This window comes from Nicotiana tabacum, chromosome 11, assembly GCF_000715075.1.
Source record: "Nicotiana tabacum cultivar K326 chromosome 11, ASM71507v2, whole genome shotgun sequence".
NCBI classification, from domain to species: Eukaryota; Viridiplantae; Streptophyta; class Magnoliopsida; order Solanales; family Solanaceae; genus Nicotiana; species Nicotiana tabacum.
In genome coordinates this window covers 125,226,320-125,250,639 of record NC_134090.1, presented here as the reverse complement: position 1 = coordinate 125,250,639, position 24,320 = coordinate 125,226,320, and the positions used below count along the sequence as shown (strand labels likewise).

General features: G+C 36.2%; 1 long non-coding RNA gene and 1 pseudogene across 1 annotated transcript; one reads left to right on the top strand and one right to left on the bottom strand.

The window, feature by feature from the left end:
- The first annotated feature begins 16,288 nt into the window (after positions 1-16,288).
- Positions 16,289-18,775, top strand: LOC107803780 (20 kDa chaperonin, chloroplastic-like; annotated as a pseudogene).
- LOC142166362 (uncharacterized) lies at positions 18,071-22,425 on the bottom strand. The gene is made up of 2 exons (XR_012696736.1): positions 21,991-22,425; positions 18,071-18,625 (listed from the first exon to the last, which is right to left on the bottom strand). It is a non-coding gene; the product is annotated as an uncharacterized LOC142166362 (long non-coding RNA).
- Between the last annotated feature and the right edge of the window lie 1,895 nt (positions 22,426-24,320).

Here is a 24,320-nt window from a genome sequence, read left to right as displayed (position 1 = left end):
TCAAGTTTACAGGGGTTGGTTAAATACATCTATGTTAAGAAGTTGATTAGGATTGGTTCTAGTTGTTTAAATCAGAAAGATAACTAAGCCTGGATAGATTATAAGATCTGTTTTGTATCAGATTCTGATTTTTGTATTAAGGGCAGTAATAACAGTAGGATTTCAGGGTATTTCTGGGATAGAATAGTGAGGGTAATATGATAGTATAGTGGGCTGAAAGTGGAATGTTAATGGCTATTACTTAATGAGATAATGGGAAACAAAGGGTAATGGGCTGCTGAAATTCAGGATAAGATCACTTAATGAGATTTAAAGTAGAAAAAGCAGATTTTAATGGGACTTTCTGATTTTAAAAGAAGAAAGGGTCCAGGCAGCATTTAAGATAAGGGGGGTAGACCTGTATAAATACAGGAAGCAGATTTTTAGAAAAAAAAGATCAGATTTTAAGGCAGATTTTTTTAAGAGAGAGATTTGGAGAGAGATCTGATTGGAGAGATTTTGAATACACAGAAGAGAGACATTAAGAGGAAAAAGAGAGAAAAAATCTGGAGGAATACACAGAAATACATATATACAGAGAGAAAATCTGGACAGAAAGAGAGGAAAACTGAACAGAAAAATCAGAAATAGGAATCTGAAACAGATAGAAGAAAGAAACTGAAATCTGAAACAGATAGAAGAAAGAAACTGAAATCTAAAAATGTTAATTTTCTAGAATCTATCCGTTGTTTGTTTGTGGATATTGTTCGGTTCAAATCTGAAATTTTTCTCAAGTTTCTGTTACTATTCATCTGGGTTAACGGGTCTTGTTCAGACCTGCTGTGTTATTGGTATATTCTGCTGATTTTGTTACTGCTGCTACTGGTGAAATTTACTCCTTCTACCTTCATTTTCATGTACATATCTTTTAAACTCATGTTGTGAAAAGCTTCAGCACGGCAAATAAATGAAGTTTGGAGTTATAATTCTGTCTTCTATTCATCTAAGGTCTTTAGTGTAAAAAGTTTGGTTTTGTTTCAATTGATTAATATAGTAGCATGTTTTGACGTGATGACTATAAGTTAAATGTCATTTCTTGAAGTTCGTATAAGTGTTGTAATAAGGTTAATTTCGAAATTTTCATTAAGTGAAGATATAATTGAGTTGTCAAGGTAGGGAACATGCCTTAAAGTTGGCCATTATTTAAATTTTATGGTATTGTTAGCTAAGTAAAGAGTAATGTAGAAATATCAAGAAAACTACATTACTAACCTCTGTTGTTAAATAAGGTTAAAATGATGTTGGTGGTATTTTTCGTATATAAGATAACGGGTGTGTGTATAACCATTAGTGAAAGGTGGTTTGATATAGCTCGTTACGATGTTAAATGTTATGAATGTTTCAGACGTACAATTATGTTGCATGTAAGGCAAATTTTATTGAATCGATTTGTATAATAATTCCCTTTCTTATCAACTTGATGCCTATCTACCATCATAAACAAATTAACCAAACGATTACAACTTTGGATTAAAAACAAGTAATGTAGAAGGTGATTAGGTTTATAAATTATAACATTTTTTTAAAAAAAATATAAAAATAGCATTCGCCTCAAATAGAATAATGAAAATTCTTCGAAAATATCACTTCCTTTCTTACATCAATTCTTTCCCAATTTTATACGTAATTCGCACGTTGTTTATTTGGGTAGGCAAATATTGTATTCACTAAATGGTAGTATTAATCACACGTTGTTTATTTTTACTCCTTGAATTCGAATGGTTTGAGGAATATAATTCATACGCGAAAAAGTATAATTTGTGATCAACGTCCAATAAATTATAAATTTTTTCAAGGAATTTAGAGACTAGAGGAATATTTATTTCTCATGATGTTCACATAAAAATACGTGGATATAATAAACAATTTGTAAACAAATTTATACTACCATCAAAAATATTTTTATGATTAGGGATACGTTCGCGTAACCTGATTATATTTCTAAAAGCAATTCGGATTATGCGTTCGCGCAAATTCGAGCGAATATTTAATAAAAGGGATTTTTCGGAGAATAGCAAATTAATTTCCTAAAAACCCGAGATGTGCGGTTCACTATTTAAGAAAGACGAACGTTCTTAATTTTATTTTAAGCGCAGTTTCGAATATCAAATAAATTTTTTTTATATATAATAAAAATATAAAAATATTATCAACCTTTTTGTGTACACGTATGCGTGGCACGATTCTCTACAATTATAAAAGGTATATAATACGAATATACGTACGCGTAATTCGTTTATATAAATTGTAAACAATAAACAGAAGCGGTAACAAAATCATGCAATAAAAATGTAAAATCGAGATAATTAAGCCAAGAATAAAAACAGTTAAGCGACCGTGCTAGAACCACGGAATTCGGAAATGCCTAACACCTTCTTCCGGATTAACAGAATTCCTTACTCAGGATGTCTGGTTCGCAGAATAACAAACAGAGTCATATTCTCCTTGATTCAGGGATTAAAACCGGTGACTTGGGACGCCTTAAAATTCCCAGGTGGCGACTCTGAAACAAATAAATAAATCCCGTTTCGACTGTCCTTTAATTGGAGAAAACTCCCTACGCGCCTCCCGTGGACGCGGTAAAAAAGGAGGTGTGACAACAATATATCGGTACATCAACAAAAACCAAAGGAATAATAACAGCATCATAAAAATCAAAAAATAGATGAAAATCAATAGCAATAACCAGTAAATAGACCTGACGCTATGAAAAGTGAAATAGCAGTGAGAACATATCATTAACCACTAGAAGTCTAAGATAAAAATCCTATCAAACTAGCCTCACATAGTTACGAAGTAGAAATAGGCGCAACTACCTCCTACCCTACAATCCTAATACCGGACCTCCTTAGCTTCCTATCAAGGGCCATGTACTTAAAAATCTGAAGCCACACCATGTCCTTCCTGATTAACTCTCCCCAATACTTCTTAGGCCGCCCTCTACCTCTTTTCATGCCTTCCAAAGCTAGCTACTCACACCTCCTCACTGGTACATCTGGTCTTCTCTTCTGTACGTGCCCAAACCATCTGATCCTCGCTTCCCGTATCTTGAAATTAATGGGAGCCACACCTACCTTCTCCCGAATATCATCATTCCTAATCTTATCCATCCTAGTGTGTCTGCGTATCCACCTCAATTCCTCATTTCTACTACTTTCATTTTCTGGATATGCGAGTTCTTAACTGGCAATACTCAGTCCCATACACCCTGACCGATCTAACCACTTCTCTATAAAACTTACCTTTGAGTGTCAGTGGTACTTTCTTGTCACACAAGACTCTAGATGCTAACCTCCACTTCATCCACCCCACCCTAATACGGTTTGTGACATACTCGTTGATCTCCCTATACCCCTGGATAACTGACCCACGGTAGTTGAAACTGCCTTTACTGGGGATGAACTGTGATTCAAGCTTCACGTTCATGTACGCTTCCCTTGGCTCAGCACTGAAGTTGCACTCCAGGTACTCTATCTTAGTCCTGCTCAGCCTGAAACCCTTAGACTCAAGGGCCTGTCTCCAAACCTCTAGCCTCTTAACCCCGCCTCGCGTCTCATCAATTAAAACTATGTCGTCAGCGAATAACATAAACCATGGCACCTCACCTTGAATATGGTGTGTTAGTGAATCCATCACTAGGGAAAATAAGAACAGACTGAGCGCAGATCCTTAGTGTAACCCTATAACAACCAGAAAATGCTCTGATCACCTCCTACCTTCCTAACCCGAGTCTTAGCTCCATCATACATGTCCTTAATCGCCCTAATGTAGGCAATTGTCACACCTTTTGCCTCCAAGCATCTCCAAAGAACCTCTCAAGTAACCTTGTCATAAGCTTTCTCTAGAATAATAAACACCATGTGCAAATCATTCTTCCTATCCCTGTACTACTCCACCAACCTCCTAATAAGGTGGATAGCTTACGTAGTAGAACAACCCAGTATAAACCCGAACTGGTTATCGAATATAGGCACCATCCTTTTCACCCTTACTTCTACCAACCTCTCGCAAACTTTCATGGTAAGACTTAGTAATTTGATACCCCGATAGTTATTACAACTCTAGATATCATCTTTGTTCTTATACAAGGAACCACCGTACTCCACCTCCACTCATCCAGCATCCTCCTCATCCTAAAAATTATTAAATAACCCAGTCAGCCACTCCAACCCTGCTCTTCCCACATACCTCCACAGTTCTACCGTAATTTTGTCTTATGCTATGGCTTTCACATAGCACAAATGAATCAATCAATACCAATTCTAAGGGGTAGTTCCCCATACAAATTAGGTAAGATACTTACCTCAACTAGGCCAGCTCAACCTCGAAAATAGCTTTTCCCCTAACATTCTCCTCCACATGATTCAAATCTAACCAAAATCGACTTAATATCATCAAACAATGCAAGAGAAATCAATTACAATAGAAAAAGCCATGATCTTTATACTTTTCCCAAAAAGTCAACAAAAGACAATCCAAGGCCCGCCCGGTCAAAACCCGGGTCCAATGGTAGATTCCGACTACCCATGGGCCGACGAGTTCATATATGTGATTAGTTTCAAAATTCGAGTCCAAATCGACTCTTAAAACTCAAATTCTTATTTTTCAAAAATAACCTTTTCACAAAATTTCACTTTGATTCACATGATTTTGATGTTATAATCTAAGATATATTAATGGAATATGATCAGAAATAGATTAGAATCACTTACACAAATCGCCTCCTACCGAGTCTAGGGTTAAAAAATGAGAGAATGTTTTCAAAAATCCCGTCGCCCGGCCTTTTGTACCAGCTGCAAGTGTCACATTTGCGACACAGGGTTCGCATTTGTGAACCCTCACTATTGCAGACTAGGGCTCGCATTTACGAACCCTAACAATCTAAATCAACATCACATTTGCGATAAAAGGCTTCGCAATTGTGAAACTGGGAACTTTGCAAAAGCGAACTTAGTCCAAATCTTGATGACTTTGTAAATGCGAAAGGGAAGTCGCAATTGCGACATCTGAGCCCCCACTGTCACCTTTGCAATTGCGAATCTGGTGCTCCCAATTGCGATAACTGAGCACCAGCAACACATTTTCACTTCAAAACTATTGTGATACATATTCGGAACTCATTTGAGCCCTCGAGGCTCCAAACCAAACATCCATACAAGTCTGAAAATATCATACAAACTCGCTCGCATGCCCAAAACACAAAAATAACATCTAAAACCACGAATTGAACTCTAGAACGCATGAATTTTAAAGTAAAGTTCAAGAATTTCTAGAATTATAACTAAATGTCTGAATCCTATCAAATCAAATCCAAACCACACTAAATTTTGCAAAAAAGTTCTAAATAGCATAACAGACGTATTCCAAGTCCCAAAATCAAATTTTGAGCTCGATAGCTAATATTTAACCTATAGCCAAATCTTTCAACTTTAAGTTGCCAAATTTTGTCAAATAAATACAATTCAACCTACGAATTTCTAAAATCAATTCTGGCATATGCCCAAGTCCAAAATCACGATACAGAGCTATCGAAGTTATCATAACACAGTTCCGGGATCATTTTCACAAAAGTCAAAGTTTAGTCAATATTTCTAATTAGCAAAATGGCCTCCTAGTCACTTAAACTTGTACCCAATTGTCATGTCATTAAATGAACTTTCAAAATTCCAATATGAACAGTTAAACTTGAGTATAAGTGAACTAATAAGAATCTCCGACCTATTACTCAATCTACGTGGCATCAGTTATTCCTAGTCAGCTGCTGTGCATGTAATACACGCCTGACAGGAGCGTGAATAAGTTTTTTCAGTGCCCAATGGTAATAAACACAAGGTCCTATCTATTTAGAGGGCTTCTTCTTCCTTATTTGGCCTACAACCTCCATTATTGACGCATACAAGCTCTGTAGCATTTCTTCTCTTCAATTTTTTTTACAGATTCAAGTATTTTTTTTCTCTAAGTCGATATTTTATTCTTTAGGCCAAGAATGCAATGAAAAGTCCGGTAGTTTATCATTGTGGAGTTGATGTTGTTGTGTGCATAACATGGAATCCCACCAATTTGGGTAGAAGGTTCTAGGATGCTCAAATTATGGTACAACTAGTTACTGTGATTTTTTCAAGTGGGTTGTCCCACCTCTTCCAGATCATTACAAACAAGTAATTTTGGGGCTGCTATCAAGAATTTGCGTCAATGAGTAGCGAAGGAATAGGGGAAAACAATATGTAATTACGTTTGTTATTGCTGCACTGCTCTTTGTAGTGTTATTCTTAGCTTACAATCTTTGTATTGTATGTTTATTGTTAACAAACAATGACAATGTCAAGTGTATGAAGTATTTTGCTGCAATGAAAAGTTATGCTTGACATTAACATCTGAATATATATTAGACAAGTTCAAAACAACCATTTTGATTATCGATAGTAGGCCATCAAATCTTCACACTAGCAGAAACCAATTTACGGTTGTGTCTAAAACCAAACCAAACTAACATGAACTAAGTTCTTAATATTTTAGACTAAATCTTCCACAAAATGACCTAAGAATAAGTTCTAATACTGACAGACTTAAACTTTCACAAAAAGAAATATTTTTTCAAATCATTATGGTTGAGACAGGTTGAAGTTGGACTGAGATTGGCTCGGGTTTGGCTGAGTTGAAGAAGGAGCTTCAGATTGGCTTAGGGTTGCCTGAGTTTGTCTCATTCTAGCCTGTTGTTGAAGCTGCCTTTGGGTTACTGCATTTGTTCCTTTCCACCTTAGTCCAGGTGCTCTATATCCAAGATTAATATTGGTCTAGCTAGCATCAATTGTTTGCCTAGGATCATGTGTGACTCTGTCCCTCAACCCAAATTGCACTCAAATAGAAATATAATTTAGAACTTAGTATAGTAATTAGACACAACAATTGTAAAGAATTCACATACTTACCCTCTCTATGATTGTCCCTGATTCGCCAAACTGTATCCAAATCCAACAGTCCTAGGCCTAGGCTTTCCACCTAAAGTTATAAGAATTTGTTGAGGTGTCCTTGATCTTTCTTCTGTAATTCCAGATTGTTGTGTTCCTGATCTACCATCAGCAGTAGTTTTAGAATTTTTTTGTATTGTAGATCTAGCCGTTGCAATAGTAGCAGATTGTTGTGTTGCCACCGCCAGCAGTAGTACCAGAATGATCTCTTGATGAAGCTATTGTTGCCTGGGCTTTTACAGTACTACTCCCAGCACCAACAGTTGAACTTTGCCCTTTCTAAAATACCAGAATATAAAAATTCAGCAAAAGGCCAAAAATACTTAAAGCATAAGAAGTATTTGATTCTTACTAGGATTGCACAACCTTTCTTGTTATGTCCTGCTGTCTTGCAATGAGAACAGGTCATTAGTGTCCCCTCTTTTGATCTCTTACCAAATTTCTTTGTAGGTTTATCTTGAGCCTTTCTTCTATGTTTCTTAGTCTACCAGGCATCTTAGTAATTACAGGAGGCTCAACTTTGAGGTTTTGGGTTGGAGGCCACATCTCTATATTGGTCGTAGGTTGAATGTAACAATTGAATTCCTTGAGATATGTTTCCTTCTTATACCAATGCTCAACATAGTCAGCAGTGTCATACCTTTTTAAAAAAATTGCACAAAGTGTATGGGAGCAGGGTATGCCTTTCAGCTGCCACATTCTACATGTGCACTCCTTCTTTACAAAATCAACTATGTGTTTGTAAATTCCATCTTGGATCTCAAATCCAGTGTCCCCATTCCATTTATATTCATGCTTGTTGTAGTTAGGGTCAAAGTAGACCTTTCTGTTGTATCTTCTTGGAGGAAGGTTATGCACCTCATCATTTACATCTACATCATCATCAGTACTATCCTCACTCCCTGAATCTGAACTATCTAGGTACTGCTTATCCCTTCCTAATTTGCCAAAATATTTAGCAGTTTTGTCCTTGTAAATGTCTTCAAATCTAGGGTCAATGCCTACTGGGCCATTAGGTAGCCCATCTACATTAACATCACTAGATCTCTCTTTTCAATTCTTCTGATTTACTTTGGTCTGTCTAGCAGCAACAAGGTCAGCTTCTATATCACTAGGTCCACACCAGTACTTAACATTTCATCCGATTCAATATCAACACATGGTATATTAACATTGTGACATAAATAAATATCAATAAAATTTCCATCATGAAGGTCTTTGCAAAATTCTAACACATCAACTTCATACTTAATAAATCAAAATGGTCCTTTTTATTGACTCGACATGCACATTTCTCCACATCTAAGTACCCCATATCATTTTCCCGTTTGTTAAATTGAATAACATGCAATTCATCAGTGTCAGCAGTTATAATAGAAGGATATGTTATACCATTTTCATACCTCATTAATGGGCTAGCTACCAGTTGTCCCTGATGGTGAAATTATAATTTCATAAGAACAGCCATCCTGCCTCACTACGCTTATGAAAATAAGATAAGATAAGTCCAAATAAGTAAAATATTCAAAAGAAAGAGACAATATTATTTGAAAAAGAACAAGCAAATGCGGGAAAAGAACTCTAACTTTATCACTTTAAGAGACAAAAATTTTCGATATGATAAAAAGCCTTAATTTTTTAACCCTGTATGCCAAATTAGCGATGGAACCGATAAAATTCAGAGAAAAAAAAGAAATGAATATGTTATTCCAAAAAGCTCTAATTTTAAACCCTAAATAATGAAAGAACCATTGCATGCATACAAAATATTATTCTATCATGACCAACTTCAATAACGAATAAAAATACAAGAAAACAACCAGAAATTTCATGAAAGACAACAATCAGACCTTTAGTGACTTCTATGTTTCTGGTGGAGGAAAAAGCGACAGTACACGATTGTCTCAGATTCTTGTTTTGGGACCGATTTTGAAGAAAAAGGCATAAAACACAACCTTCAGATGATCTAATGGAATCCTATGACAACGTTCACTCCATTTTGAGAAGACGAGTTAAAATGTTAGGGGGGAATTGAGAGAGACGGCTGAAAATGAAAATGAAATTAGTGTTTTAGGGCAAAAATGAATGGGAAATATTTGGTGCTTAGTGGGTTTTCATGCCTAACACATGGCAGATTTTTATTCGTTTATTGCTGACTAGGTTGCCACGTTTGTGAAATTGTAATGCTCACACTATGAGTCATAGGTAGGAGGTGTTTATTAATTCACTTATTCTCAACTTTAAGTGTTCATATGGGAATTTTGAAAGTTCATTTACCGGCATGAAAATAGGGTACAAGTTTAAGTGGCCAGGAGGCCTTTTTGCCTTTCTAATTTAAACTTCTAAGTCAAGAATCAAAAGGTCCAAATTAATTCGAAAGCTTCCCGGAATGAAACTAATCAACCCAACAAGTCATAAACACACATGTGTGAAGCATAATAAAAGGGGTAATAAGGCGCAATTACACAAAGCGATCGATCGGATCGTTAGAAGTACACAGAAAAAATTGGTTGCAATCCAGATGTACACGTTCTAAGTGCAATCATAAGTGTCACGACCCGGATTTCTCACCATCGGGTGTCGTGATGGCGCCTACTATCGGAGCTAGGCAAGCCAAATATTTAAAACACCTTTTCTGCTTTCTTTCAAACAATATAATAAATGAGACAAAATTTAAGCGGAAGACTTTAAATCTAAAGCAACTGAAAACCAAAAGTGTGGAAGTTTAATACACATCACTACCCAAGGTCTGGTGTCACTAGCTCACGGACTACTACAGAATACTACAAACAATGTCTGAAAGGAAATACATCATGTTTGTCGAATACAAGATGAACAAACAAAAAAATGGAAAGGGGCTTCGGCCTGCGAATGCCAGCTAGGCTACCTCGAGAGTCCCTAGACTGAAAATAGCTCCCAGAAGTCCTACTGCTGTGGTCCGTAAGCTGCTCCCTGATCTGTGCACAAAAATGCACAGAGTGTAGCATCAGCACAACCGACCCCATGTGCTGGTAAGTGCCTGGCCTAACCCCGGTGAAGTAGTGGCGAGGCTAAACAGGACTTACCACAATTAACCTGTATAGATATATATACAAGTGCAAGAAAACAATAACAAGATAATACAAAGTAAAGCTAGGAGGGGACATGCTATCGGGGAGTGACAGATAAAAATGAAATATCGGAAATAAATAAAATAAACTCCGATTCCCATGATATATATATAGTGGGCGGCGTGCCACACGATCCCATAATATCATATATAAGTGGACGGCGTGCCACACGATCCCAATTTTCATATACCATGTGGTAGGCGTACCACTCGTTCCCATTTCATCTTTATCACAGTGCGCAATATGTCACCGGCAACGGAGGCCAATAACCAATAATCACTCTAATTTGTGGTAGGCGTACCACTCGATCCCATTTCGTAAAATCATACGTGGACGGCGTGCCACACGATCCCATAATATCATATAAAAGTGGACGGTGTGCCACACGATCCCATAATATCATATATAAGTGGACGGCGTGCCACACGATCCCATAATATCATATATAAGTGGACGGCGTGCCACACGATCCCATAATATCATATAAAAGTGGACGGCGTGCCACACGATCCCATAATATAATTCGAAACATCTGATTTTGTAAGGAGAGTCCCATTAGGGGAAATTAACAACATATCACTCTAACCCGGCAAGGGTACAACTAACAGCCCAAAATATCCCGACAAGGGAGAGTATATATATCGGTCTACACATCCCGGCAAGGGAGTAATCATAACACATTCTCTTTTTAAATCCCTTCTTCCTCAACTAACACATTCATGTTCGAGCTAACGCTCCAAAAGTACACCAATCATAATTTTACCTCAACCTTTCACATTATATGAAACTCATCAAATAAACAAGGAGATTGTGTCACATTATTCGAATTAAAAGCAATTAAGACTCACGGTCATACTAGACTCCGGTGCATAGATAACCGTCACCATGCCTATACACCGTACTCCACATTAGCAAGTAGCAAATAACATCCTAATCCTATTCCCTCAAGCCAAAGTTAGAACAAACACTTACCTCGAATGCTCTAAACTCAACTCACGCTTCTAGTATAGCTTTACCTCTTGATTCCACTACTAATCCGCTCGAATCTAGTCATAAGTTACTTAATCACATTAATAATTACTAAATGAATCACTCCCCATGCATGCAAAATAAATTTTACAAGGTTTTTCCCAAAATGGTCAAAAACACCCCTCGGACCCACGTGGTCGAAACTTGAGGTTCGGACCAAAACCCGATTACCCATTCTCCCACGAATCCAAATATATGATTTGTTTTGAAATCGGACCTCAAATTAAGGTCCAACTTCTCAATTTGTAGAAAACCTAGGTTCTACCCAAAATATCCAATTTCCCCCATGAAAATCTCTGATTTGAATTTGAAATCATGTTAAAAGATGTCAAGGAATAAAGAAATTAAGTTAGAAATCACTTACCAATCGTTTTGGAGAAGAAAAGTTGTTTGGAAAATCGCCTCTTAGGTTTTGGGTTTTTGAAAAGTGGATAAAATGACTGAAAATCCCGAATTTATATATATGCTAGGGGCTGGCGTGGACCGCGCAGAAATGCATCGCGGCCGCGTGGCTGCCAGCGCGGACCACGCGGAAATGTACCGCGGCCGCGCCGAGGGAGGGAAGAAGTGGGCTCTCTGAACCCACCCAGCGCGGACCGCACTGATTTGGTGGGCGGCCGCGCTGGTCGACCTGGCTACCGACCCTCTGAACCCCCACCACGCGGACCGCACAGAAAAGCACTACGGCCGCGTGGCTGCCAGCGCGGACCGCGCGGAAACGGCCGCGGCCGTGCTGGGCCTGCAGCACCTGAACCTGCATTTATTTTTAAGTCTAAGACCTCCTGGGCCCCACTCAAAACTTACCCGAACCCTCGGGGCTCCAAACCAAACATACATATGATCTTAAAAACATCTTATGGTCTCATTTGTGCGATCAAATCGTCAAAATAACATCATATACATAGAATCAAGCCTCAAAACACATGATTTTCTTTCAACTTTCATAAAGCTCAAATTCCCCATTTTAAGTCCGAAACACGTCATATGACGTCCGTTTTTAGCCAAACTTTCTATGATAGTGCTTAAAACATATTTAAGACTTGTACCAGGCGTCGAAACCAAAATACGAGCCCGATACCACAGTTTTTGGATCAATTTCCTTCTTCATTTTCCTTAATTAATTTCAGAAAACAATTTCACACAAAATTTCATTTCTCGGGCTTGGGACCCCGAAATTTAATTCCGGGCACACGCCCAAGTCCCATATTTTTCTACGGACCCTCCTGGACCGTCGAATCATAGGTCCGGGTCTGTTTACCCAAAATATTGACCGAAGTCAATATTATGCATATTAATATCAAAATCCATCAAATTTTTCACATAATTCACATATTCTAACATAAAAACTTTCTGGCTACGAGCCTGAAATGGGCACGCAAATCGAGGCAACTAAAAGCGAGATTTTCAAGGCCTCAAAAGCACGGAACAAAGAAAAACTACGGTGATAACCCTTTGAGTCGTCACAATAAGTGCCAATTTTTTGCATGCACTTAAAACATGTGCATATGAAATTACAACATATGAGTGTGACTTCATAACTTTTGAAAAATATTGTATGCGAAGTTACAAGGTTGACAAATTTGAATATATTTTGACCTTAAAGGTACAATTTAAAGAGTAGTACCAATACACTTCCCCGTTTACACTCACATATCTATATTATTATAAAAGCATGAATACAATGTCGGTTTACAAAAATAACTTTATAATATTAAGCATAATAACTTATAGCAAAAGAATATAACCGGAATTTTAGACATTAACTTGGTAATCCTATTAGTTTTAGGATATAATATTACACGTTAGGAATCCTTCGTGATGAATCCCACGATCTCACCTAACCTATGAGCATTAAGTTGGCACACAATTAAAAAAATTTAGTAGTTTCACGCCAAATATTTCAAAGAATAATATTCTATAATTTCGGACTTCACAAATATAGTTAGAATATAAAAATTAAATTGATGTATATGCATTAGTTTATTTCTTAAGCATTTAAAACATGAAAACAAAAACACGTCAAAGAAAAGTGCTCTAATTTGATCGAGATATATATACATATATAGGACATATCTCTTATTCGTTGATCGAGATATATATACATATATTGGACGTATCTCTTATTCGGGTAATTTGAAGTTCCTATTACTAATTTAATTTGAAAACTTATTATAATGTCCCATTACTTATATAATTTGATAATGTATTATATTGTTCAAATCCATTTAGAAAAAAGAGAGTCTATATCTATCTATATCTTCTATATTATTATAAAAATACGAATATAATATTGATAGACCAAAATAGTCAATATTAAACATTAAACCGGAGAACACATAGGGAAAGGACATAACTGCAATAACCTATTTTTGGACTACAACACCTTATATATTAATTTTTAATATTTAAGATTTGAAAATTAGTAAAATTTTGTCTATTACACTATTATTAAAAATATGTAGGAAGGTTTAATAAAATCAATTTCATAAGGATCTCTGTATTGGCAACACATTCCCACTTCATAATTTCCAATACCAAAAAAAGATAAAAGTAATGTTAAATTGATTGCATAAAACGTTGAAATTGAGAAAAATAAATTCCCACAATATATTTTAATATTATATTTGAACTATTTTCCTACTAAAATAATATTTTTTCTTATCAATTTTTGTGTAATATTGAAAAATATACCAATTATTAAACAACAACTGAGAAATATTTAAGAATATTTAAGAAAGAGAAAAAAATAATAATTCGTAAGAGTCAATAGCAGTAATGATTCTATAAATATAAAGATCTAAAAGTGGAATGTTAGATCAATCTTTTTACTTTTTGAAAATAAAATTTATGGTGGAGAAAATTATAATTAAGATTAAATATTCAAAAGAAGAGATGAACTAATAATTAATAATCTAATTAACATAAAATAAATTATTTCTTATGTTAAGACCAAATGATTAAATCTTTCAATTAATTATTTAACAAGAGAATCCAATTCAATTATTCTTAAAGTCATCATATGAGTAAAATTATTTTTCAAGTTAAAAAAAATCTTAGGGTACATAAATTTATTCCATAAAAAGAGTGTTAGAGATTAAAAAAAACTAGGTCACAAAGTAAAAAAAAGTTAGCATGGTATTAAGAATCAAATGGTCATACAAGTATCTGGGGAAACACAATCAAAGCTAAATCTTAAACAAGAACAAGCTTTCATGACTATATTATAAATAATCGACTCTGGTATAGGGGGATTATCCTTTGTAGATGCCTTCGGCAGAATCGAAATAATTTTTCTATGTCGTGTATTACTTGCAAATATCATACCAACATGTATGATAATGTTAACAATAATAACAAGTGGTGTACTAACAAGGAGTATGAGGTCACTCACTTTTGACTTGATATACCTCTTCAAACAACTGAAATAAACATTACAAATATAATAAAGCAGAGCAACGGTGTTAAATTTAAAAGGAAAACATAATTGATAATATAGGATGAAGCGCTTATGGCTAAGTGTCAAATGATTGAAACAATACCCAGAGTTCTAGAGATATATTAAATATCAATGAACCGTTTGGTGAAAACTAATGATTTGGATGGTGATTTCTGTCAAGTACTACCAGTAGTTCCAAAATCGACGAAAGAAGAGACTGTGCTACCTTGCCAAAATTATACTTATGGCATCAAATGAAAAAGATTCAACTGACAAGAAATAAAAAGTAAAAACGAATCCAATATTCAGTGACTTCTTGCTTCGTGGCGGAAACAAAGAAGAGCATCCAATTAAAGATGAATTGGTTCTTCTAGAACACTTAGTTATCAACCCTAATGGTAATAGTAGTGTATTTAATAAAGAAAATATTTCCATGATTAGATTAAAACGCAATTTGTGCAAATTGCATAACAGAAATTAAAAAGTTATTTTAGCTAGCATAAATGAATATGTTGGTCAACTAAATAAAAAGGTTGATTGCGAAGTTTTATGGTAAAAATAAAGTATTTTTCAATTTTTGACTCAGCAGAAAATGATACCAACAATTACTACCAAGAAGAATACTTAAATACTTTAATACCAAATGGCCTTCTACCATACAAGTTTGTTGTTAAGTTTATTTTTCCTTATCTGTGTTAGTGTCACCGTATATATAATAGACAACAACAACAACAACAACAATGACCCAGTAAAGTCTCACTAAGTGGGGTCTGGGGAGGGTAGTGTGTACGTAGACCTTACCCCTACCCCGATAGGGCAGAGAGGCTGTTTCCTATAGACCCTCGGCTCAGGAAAATAAAAATAAAACAAGAAAATAAGAAAAGACAATTCATCAGTAACATCAACATAACCATAAAAATAATGACAGCATCCTAAAAACCATAAAATAGATGACATGCAATAACCATAAGCCGTCTATGGACAACCAAAATCTAATTAAACTTATTCAATTTCAAGACATAACAGAATTTAAAAGAAGAAGATAACAAGAATGATAAAACGAACTGAAAAACTTAAAATTAATTTTTCGTTGCATATAGATCAATTATGAAGAAAAATATGCCCGTCATGCTACTGAAAAACTTAGATCCGTCGAATAGCTTATATAATAGCACACAAATGGTATTTAAAACTTTTGACAATAACGTCATACATTTAAAAATTATGATACTGATCAATATGTTCTAATTATATTTTTATCTCCGAATTCAACTTTCGTCTTCCTAAACTAAAGAATCTACTTTAAATTTGTGTGTAAATAATTTTCGGTAATAAATAAAACACAAAGGCAAACATCCTAAATATTTGACTATATTTATCGTATTTTATTTTCTTGCACGAACAACTATATGTTGCACTTTCAAGATGGATATCAATATCGACAACAAGAGTTCTGGTTATGGCAGATCAACCAAAGCATTAGAAGGAAACATATACTAAATAACATCGTCTACAAAGAAATGTTCGGTAAGATACCATCACATTAAATACTTTTAAATTATAATACATAATTATTTTAACTAATATGACTAAATTGATTATTTATGTAAATTCTGATGATGTCCTTTCATTTTAAATTCAAGTATTATGCTAATGTAATAATATTTTTCGATTTAAATGTTTAATCCACCGTGTGCCATTATTTATGTTCATATAGATACTCTTGAAGAAGTTCTAGAATCATCTTATCTTTGCACAAAACCCCCTCTCAAATCCCCTCTAGGAATTTCTAGGGTTTCGTTATCCACAATCTCCTCCATTTTCTACAACCTCACCACACATCTCAGTCCTCACTCACTCCTCAGTCCCTCGTAGAAGATCTTTTTCTTCATTGCCATCACTCCTAATTCCTTCCTATCGCAGGCACTCCCTCCATTTTCATCCATTCAAATTCTTGATTTCTCCTTACTTTACTCTTTCGCTTCTGGTTGCTCAGCAAATAAAATTTGTTTCAATTCAGCCCAGAAAGGAATGGCAACAGCTCAGCTAACTGCATCATCCATTTCTGTCTAGGGTTTTGCATCCTTTGAAGGGCTTAGGTCCACAACTACTGTAAATGTCGCATCTCTAAAGCAGAATAGCAGGTCCTTTCGTGGACTTATTATCAAGGCTGCTACTGTTGTAGCCCCCAAAGTATTTAAACTTCCTTTCTTCTCTTGAATTATATTCTTTTACTTTGTTTATTCTGATAGTATTCTATGTACTAGAGTTGATGCATCTATTTTTTTTCCAATCGGATAGTGATTTCTTATTAATAGTAATATTTACTTACTTAAAATTACCTTAAAAAAAAATAAATCACTTTATTTTATTTATTTTTTATAATTGAGAATAGGGTTCAAGTTAGTTGAATGAATGTTTACACATAATTAACTTTTTACCTGCCACATGATTGTGTACACATTCTACACCGTGAGTGCATAGAACTTTAACTCCTTGGATAAGTAATGGTGTCATATAAAAGTGCAGCAGAATAGCCAGGCGGATTTATTGGATCTTCCACTGCTCTCCAAATTGCTTTCTGAGTTACCATTCAAATTTAAAGTCCATGTTGCTGAACATTTGTTGCTGTCAACATGAATGTCAATTATGTTATTTATTCTCAATAAATATAAAAATCATCCTTAAAGATTGATTATTGGGGTTGCTGACAAGGTGTGCTGACATTTGTGTCTACCAATAAAAGGTTGACTCTTTAGCCTACCGTTGCAAAGTACTTAGTGCTTTCAACTAAATGCTCTGTTTGACAAAGTGTGTCTGGTGTGCCGGGTAAAGTTGTGTGACATGTTTGTAATTTGGGTTATTGACTATTGGGTGTGTTTTGTGCTTTCTGGTCTTTGTGGAAATATGAGGAAAGAACTGTGCTTTCTTTGCTAATTTAGATGTCTGTTGCCCGAATTGATAGTCGTTGTCTTGAATGAACATATTTGAAGTCCAAAGATAGATTTCATTTGGCATTAGGTTTGATCAGCTAGTGCATTCTTGATTTTCCCCCCATTTTACTATGTTTACCCTTTATCCATATCAAATGTAGACGGATCTCATCTTAAATTGGGTGTTTGTTTCTCTGCGCAGTTATCGTACTATCATATCCATCGTTCATTGTGTTAGGGAAACTTTAATTCTCTTAGTTGCAAGTAGTAATTATATCAAGGCATTTATTAGTTACCTGGATGTAGTCATTTAAGTTATTCCGATGGTCATATTAAGGATTTTAATTCTGGATCTTGCTGACATGCTGCTGTTCTTGCAGTACACTTCTCTTAAGCCTTTGGGTGATAGAGTTTTGGTGAAGATTAAGACTGTAGAGGAAAAGACCGTAGGTGGTATTCTACTTCCAACAACAGCACAGTCGAAACCTCAAGGAGGTGAGGTTGTTGCTGTTGGGGAGGGTCGTTCTGTTGGCAAGAATCAGGTGGACATTAGTGTGAAGGTAAAAATCATGATTGAGTAATATGCTCAATGTTGGCTTTTATCCATGATTGACAGTTTTCTCAAGCGATCTTACTATGTGTAGACTGGCACCCAAGTTGTTTACTCAAAATATGCGGGAACAGAGGTGGAGTTCAATGGATCAAATCACCTCATCTTGAAGGAGGACGACATTGTTGGTATTCTCGAGACAGATGAAATCAAGGATCTGCAGCCCTTGAATGACAGAGTTCTAATAAAGGTTAGTCCTCATGCTCTTTCTATGGAGATTTTACTTCAAGTCTTCAAGCATTCTCATTTCCTGCAGCCTTTAGATGATGTAAGATTGCTAACTATGTGAGGAAGGGAACCGGAAACCACTATCAGTATCCACAGGAAATACAGTTCTATACTCCAAATATGATGTGGCAATGAATTCAAAGGTGCTGATGGTTCTGAGTACATTGCATTGAGGGCATCTGATGTAATGGCTGTGCTTTCATAGATAGATTGAGCCATTCATTCCAATACCAAAAGCTCCAATGGACGTTCTGGGCGCGGGAGAAAGTTACCTTCACATTGTGGAGTAGAATTTTTGCAAGTTAGTGTCAAGTGTTTTATCAAAAAATGATTAGTGCCAAATGTAGTATATAATTTTTGAACTACATTCTGCAACCAAGTGATGCAGTGTTCAAATCTAAGTATAAGTGGCCTTTTCTTCCCCTCTTCTTTTATTCAGGGTTGAAACCCTACTTACTAAGGGAAAAAAAGAGCACATTTTTTATATATATATATTTTAGTTTGCAGATATTCCCATGGAAGAATCAAGACAATTGCCAAAAAGGGAAATTGATTTCTGTCCGTAAATCAAATTTTCATACATTAGAATTTTTCTGATCATCAGTCGTGAGGGATGGCAAACGGGCGGATCAGGTTGGATATGGGCGGGTCGGAAATGGATAATGCAAAAGCGGATAAGTTATCCGAACTGGATTTATATTTAATACGGATAAAAAACGGGTTAATCGATGAATATTCATATTATTTATGACTTCTTGAATATAATCACTTTTGGACGAATTTTTAGTCTCACACTTGAGGAACCTTCAATTTGAGACTTTACAAATGTAAAAGTTAAACCCATTAGTTATTCGTTGGTTATTTATTTTTTAAATAAATAATATGTTTCTTATTTATATTTGACCAATTTTTTTTAAAAAATTATTTTTAACCCATTTTTTTAATGAATAATATGCGTAGATAACTGTTTAACCATTTTAGCATCACTAGTCGTGACAAGTTACTGGCATCTTCTTGAGCAGGTCCTTGGTAATAGCCGAGGGCGGAGCTACATCGTTGGTTGTGGATTCGGCCGAATTCAATAACTTTTGTTCAAACCTTGTATTTGTATTAAAAAATACAATGAATTTATATAAATTATTAATTTGAAACCCAATAACTTAAAAGGATTATAATCTCGAACTCATAAGGTCCAAATCCTAGCTCTGCCTCTAATAGTAGCAGGGGCGAGAGCGGAAATCTTTTATGGAATAATTGTCACTTACTTTAAAGGTTACGTAACTAGGTAAAATGTACGAATCACTTCTTAAATATCGACAGAAATTCTCTTGCTTGCATAAACCTGTACATGTTTTCCTGAGTTTCACTGTGATCCTGTTGTGCGGTCGTGCCAGCCTTACTAAAGGATTGATACATATTTGATCTAAATAATATACTTGCGTGAACTGCTTTTCTACCTCATCCCATAGAAACAGTGAGATTTACTTCGATTAAGTAAATACTCCAGAAAGGAGCAATAGAACTAAGCTACTATTTACTGTGAAAATGGTAATAACAATTAAATTTAATTATGGGACTCTAAAAATACGTGATCTTATTTATATGCTAGTTGTTAAGCAGTTGATGCTATATATGTGAGACTTAGAAACGAAATGAGAGTTAAGGATAAGGTGATAACCGAACCGATAAGTTAACAATCGGGGCCTCAAACTCGTCGATTCGGGGGCCTCGAGGTCGATTCCGGAGCTCGGCTGTGAACTATCGAGGTGGACGAAGTATGGCTAACAGTTATAATAAAATGAACGAAGGCTTTTTATGGCCGATGAACAATAATAAAGATAATAAATGGAAGCAGTAATATCAAGAGAAAATGTTAGAGAGCAAATAGAATGTTCTTGTATATTTCGTGTGGAGTAGCTGAAGCAACAGGCCTTACAAAGTGATAAGGATCCCCTTTATATATTAGGAAAAATCCAACATAGTACAAAATACATTAATGATAAAGAAACGGAGATGGGACAACTAGAAGACATCCTAATTAAGGGTTTGGAGTAATCCACTAGGCTCTGTCAGTCCTAGCCGTGTGCCTTGGGAACTCCCCATTTCTACCATTACCATGATCTTTACTGCCCCGAGGTCGAGTGTCGACGACCCTCGAGGGAGGATACTCGGCCGTAGCCCCGAGTCTTCGAGGTGATCTTCCGAAGTGCCTTAATGGCGAGAAATTGGACGCTCCGATTTCACGGTATACAGATAATCCCCGCGATAGGAAACAATTTTGAGCTTCTATTCCGAGGGCATCATCACTGTGACATCAGCCTATCACAGCATTAAATGCTGTCACACCTCCTTTTTACCACCCCCGAAAGGGGTATAAGGAAGTTTTTTTCCAATTTAAGTGACAACGAGATTATTTTATTTAAAATCAGAGTCGCCATTTGGTATAATTTATGGTGTCCCAAGTCACCGGTTTTAAATCCCGAATCGAGGAAAGATTGACTCTGTTTTACAGTCCGCGAACACAGAAATCCGGATAAGGAATTCTGTTAACCCGGTAGAAGGTGTTGGGCGTTCCCGGGTTTCGTGGTTCTAGCACAGTCGCTCAACTGTTATTACTGGCCTATTTATTTGATTTTAAAACATCTTTGAAACCTATGTGCATTTTTATTCCTTTTAAACCACTTTTAATAAACCGATCGTTGTACAACTACTTATTTGATTACACGTTGCGAATCATGTCAAGGGAACCGTACCCACGATCCACAACATGTTTATTTTATTAACAAGATTAAATTGTTGCCGGGTCACATAAATGTACTCCCATGATTTTTAGAAATTAAGTGTCACGACCACGTCACGGGAATCGTACCCGTGGCTATGACAATTATTTAATTAACGCACCTAGAGCAAACTACGAAAGTTCAAGGCATTTTTTACACTAGTTAAGATAATTAATACGAGGGCCATAGATTATATGATTCAAATGTATGAATGGCACGCCTCAAAACTATTCAACTAAATGAACTATGAATATTCATATTTAAAACTAATTAGGTATCACAACCACGCCACGAGAACCGTACCCGTAGTTGTAATGGTTTTACTACGCGCCAAAAGCAAGCTATGATATTTATGAACATTAACGGCCTAATTATGTTACTAACGAGTGATTAAGTAAAAGCAAGAGTAAAAAGTAAAAAAGAATCAAGTAGGAAAAATTCAAAGCACACTCAGTTTCTATTAATTTTTATTTCATGTATCTAAACCAAACTCAACTCCTAAATAAATGAGCAAATTAACACTAAATGATCAAAGTCTTTACCCCAAACCCACGACCCAGTTCTTAAATTTCTTATCACTAATTTATCATACTCCAATTCCTTATCAACCAACAAACAAGAATTATCACCCAATCATTCCAAACTAGATGACGAGATTCAAGCGTCAAAATACTCAACAACAAATATCGTATTCAACACATGTAATTTTAGATTCATATTATTAAATCAAGCGATAAACTAGAAGAAACGAGAGGTAAATAGCGAGATAAACATGACTAGACCAATTTATTTCAACCAAGCCATGGATGGACATGTAAGAGCAGTAAAATCAGAAAAGAGAATTTATAAGAATTGACCTCACTGTCAAAATCCTTTAAAGCTGATTAACGAAGACAAAACCCAGCAACGAAACGCGATCGTGACTTCGAACGGCGACCTCGACAGAACTTCGCCGAACTTTAACCGGACTGCCTCGCTTTTCCTCCATCTATCTCTCAGTCTGTTTCAATGACCTCTTGTTGCTGCTCTATCCATGTGTGTGTGTGGTCGTGGAAGGCTGTTGAAGGAGGTCGTTGATGTTATGGGTTGTTTTCCGGCGAGCTTGGTTGAGTCGCTGGTGTGAGGAGGAGGACGGGTGGAGATTGTTTTGGTTGTTGAAGGTTCAGAGTCGATGGTTGTTGTGTGTTCGATGTGGGGGTGGTCTTTTGTGTGAGGGTGACGACGGCTCTCTAGGTTATGGGTGTGTGTATGGAGATGGAGATGAGATCTTGGAGATTTTTTGTGAAGACGAAGCACCATCAACTGCGGGATGAACATTGGTATGCATCAATGTCATGCTTACACTTCTCGGAGAATGTTATTCGTAAATCTACATGGACTTGCTAAACATGTGCTGAATCACTAGAACAAAGGGTGGGTGGGTGGGGGTTATGATTGCGGCGCCTGCCACTTTTTGGTGTTCATTTTTTTGGGATTTAGATTTTGTCCCCTCTCATGGAAACGGCTGATTGTCCTAGAGATATTAGAGTCTAATTGTTTTATAGGGTTTTTTTTAGGTTAGGGGGTATGGGCCTAGGAATTATGGGCTAGGTCCAAAATTAGGCCTAAAAATGACTTATTTGAGCCCAAATTTTATTCTTTCCCCGCAATGAGAATAAAAATACGACCTCATTTACTAATTAATCCTACTTATGTAAAATAACTATTAAAATAAGATTGACCGTTAAAACAAAATTATTTTTGGTATTTTTCAAGATTAAAATGACTACAAAATATTAATGAAACTATATTTTTGTAATTTTCATTTTCTTGTAATAAAATAAAGTAAAAGAGTCAAAATTAGTTGAAATAGCGATATTAGGCCTAAATTAAATATTTACATGCTAAAATATAAAAACTCTTGGTGAGGGTCAAAAATCACATGTCTACAGTTGCCCATCTTTGACTGGAAATACGAAGTATTTTCAGACAAAAAATGACTAGATAGGTTTTTTGACCCGACCTTTATTTAAAAAGACCAAATGCTAAAAGAAAGGAGAGTGTGACCGAGCCCTGGTATCTGAGATGCCTACATATCCTTGGCTATAAAGGAATCAGGCCACGTGTAGTTCCGAAGTGAGTGAGATGATGGAGTATACCGAGGTGGAGAGCCGATTGAGGTGCCGTTCTGTCGAGGTTCCGGTCCGCGGTCCTGTTATTACATCAAAATCAAAACATGAAAAAGACTAGCTAAGCCTATCAACTACGAGTTACAAGATTCCTATCTATAAGTCTTCTGAAACTTGATCTTGAGTCTTGAATGGTTCTTCATGCAGACTTTAGATTTGAACCTTGACGCTTGCTAGCTGCAGGTGATGATTCATTCCTCCAAGACTTCTTTGGATCAAGACCGGGCATACCATGCTTGTGACTTTAGTCATGTCTTGAGCAGCTCACATCTTTCATCAAATTCTGCATTTGGATTCACTTCTCGCCTTTCTTTTATTTTTATTCTGGATTATGACTAACTTCCATTGATCATCTCAGACCGTTGACTCGCATTCTTGCCGCGAGCTTCTTTTGTTGCTGACTTGAATTGCATTCTGAAGTGAATTCCTTTATTCTCCAGGTAGGCGCCTGATTGCCAATACTCGAACTGTCTTCCTTTGAAACTTGGACTGCCTTCCCTTGTTCTCCAGGTAGGCGCCTGATTACAAAAACTTGAATTGTATTCTCTTTGTTACTTTAAACTGTTTTCTCTTTGAAACCTGTGCTGTCTTCCTTTGAAACTTTAACTGCTTTCCTTGTTCTTCAGGCAGGTTCCTGATTGCCAAAACTTCAACTGTATTTCCTTGCTCTCCAGGTGGGCGCCTGATTACCAAAACTTTAACTGTATTCCCTTGCTCTCTAGGTGGGCGCCTGATTGCCAAAACTTTAATCGTATTCCCTTGCTCTCTAGGTGGGCGCCTGATTGCCAAAACTTTGATCGTATTCCCTTACTCTTCAGGTGGGCACCTGATTGCTAAAACTTTAAATGTGTTCCCTTGCTCTCCAGGTTGGCGCCTGATTGCCAAAACTTCAACTGTGTTCCCTTGCTCTCCAGGTGGGTGCCTGATTGCCAAAACTTTAACTGTATTACCTCGAAACATAAACTGCTCCTCCTTTGTTCTTCCAGGTAGGTGCCTGATTTCCGACACTTGCATTGTTT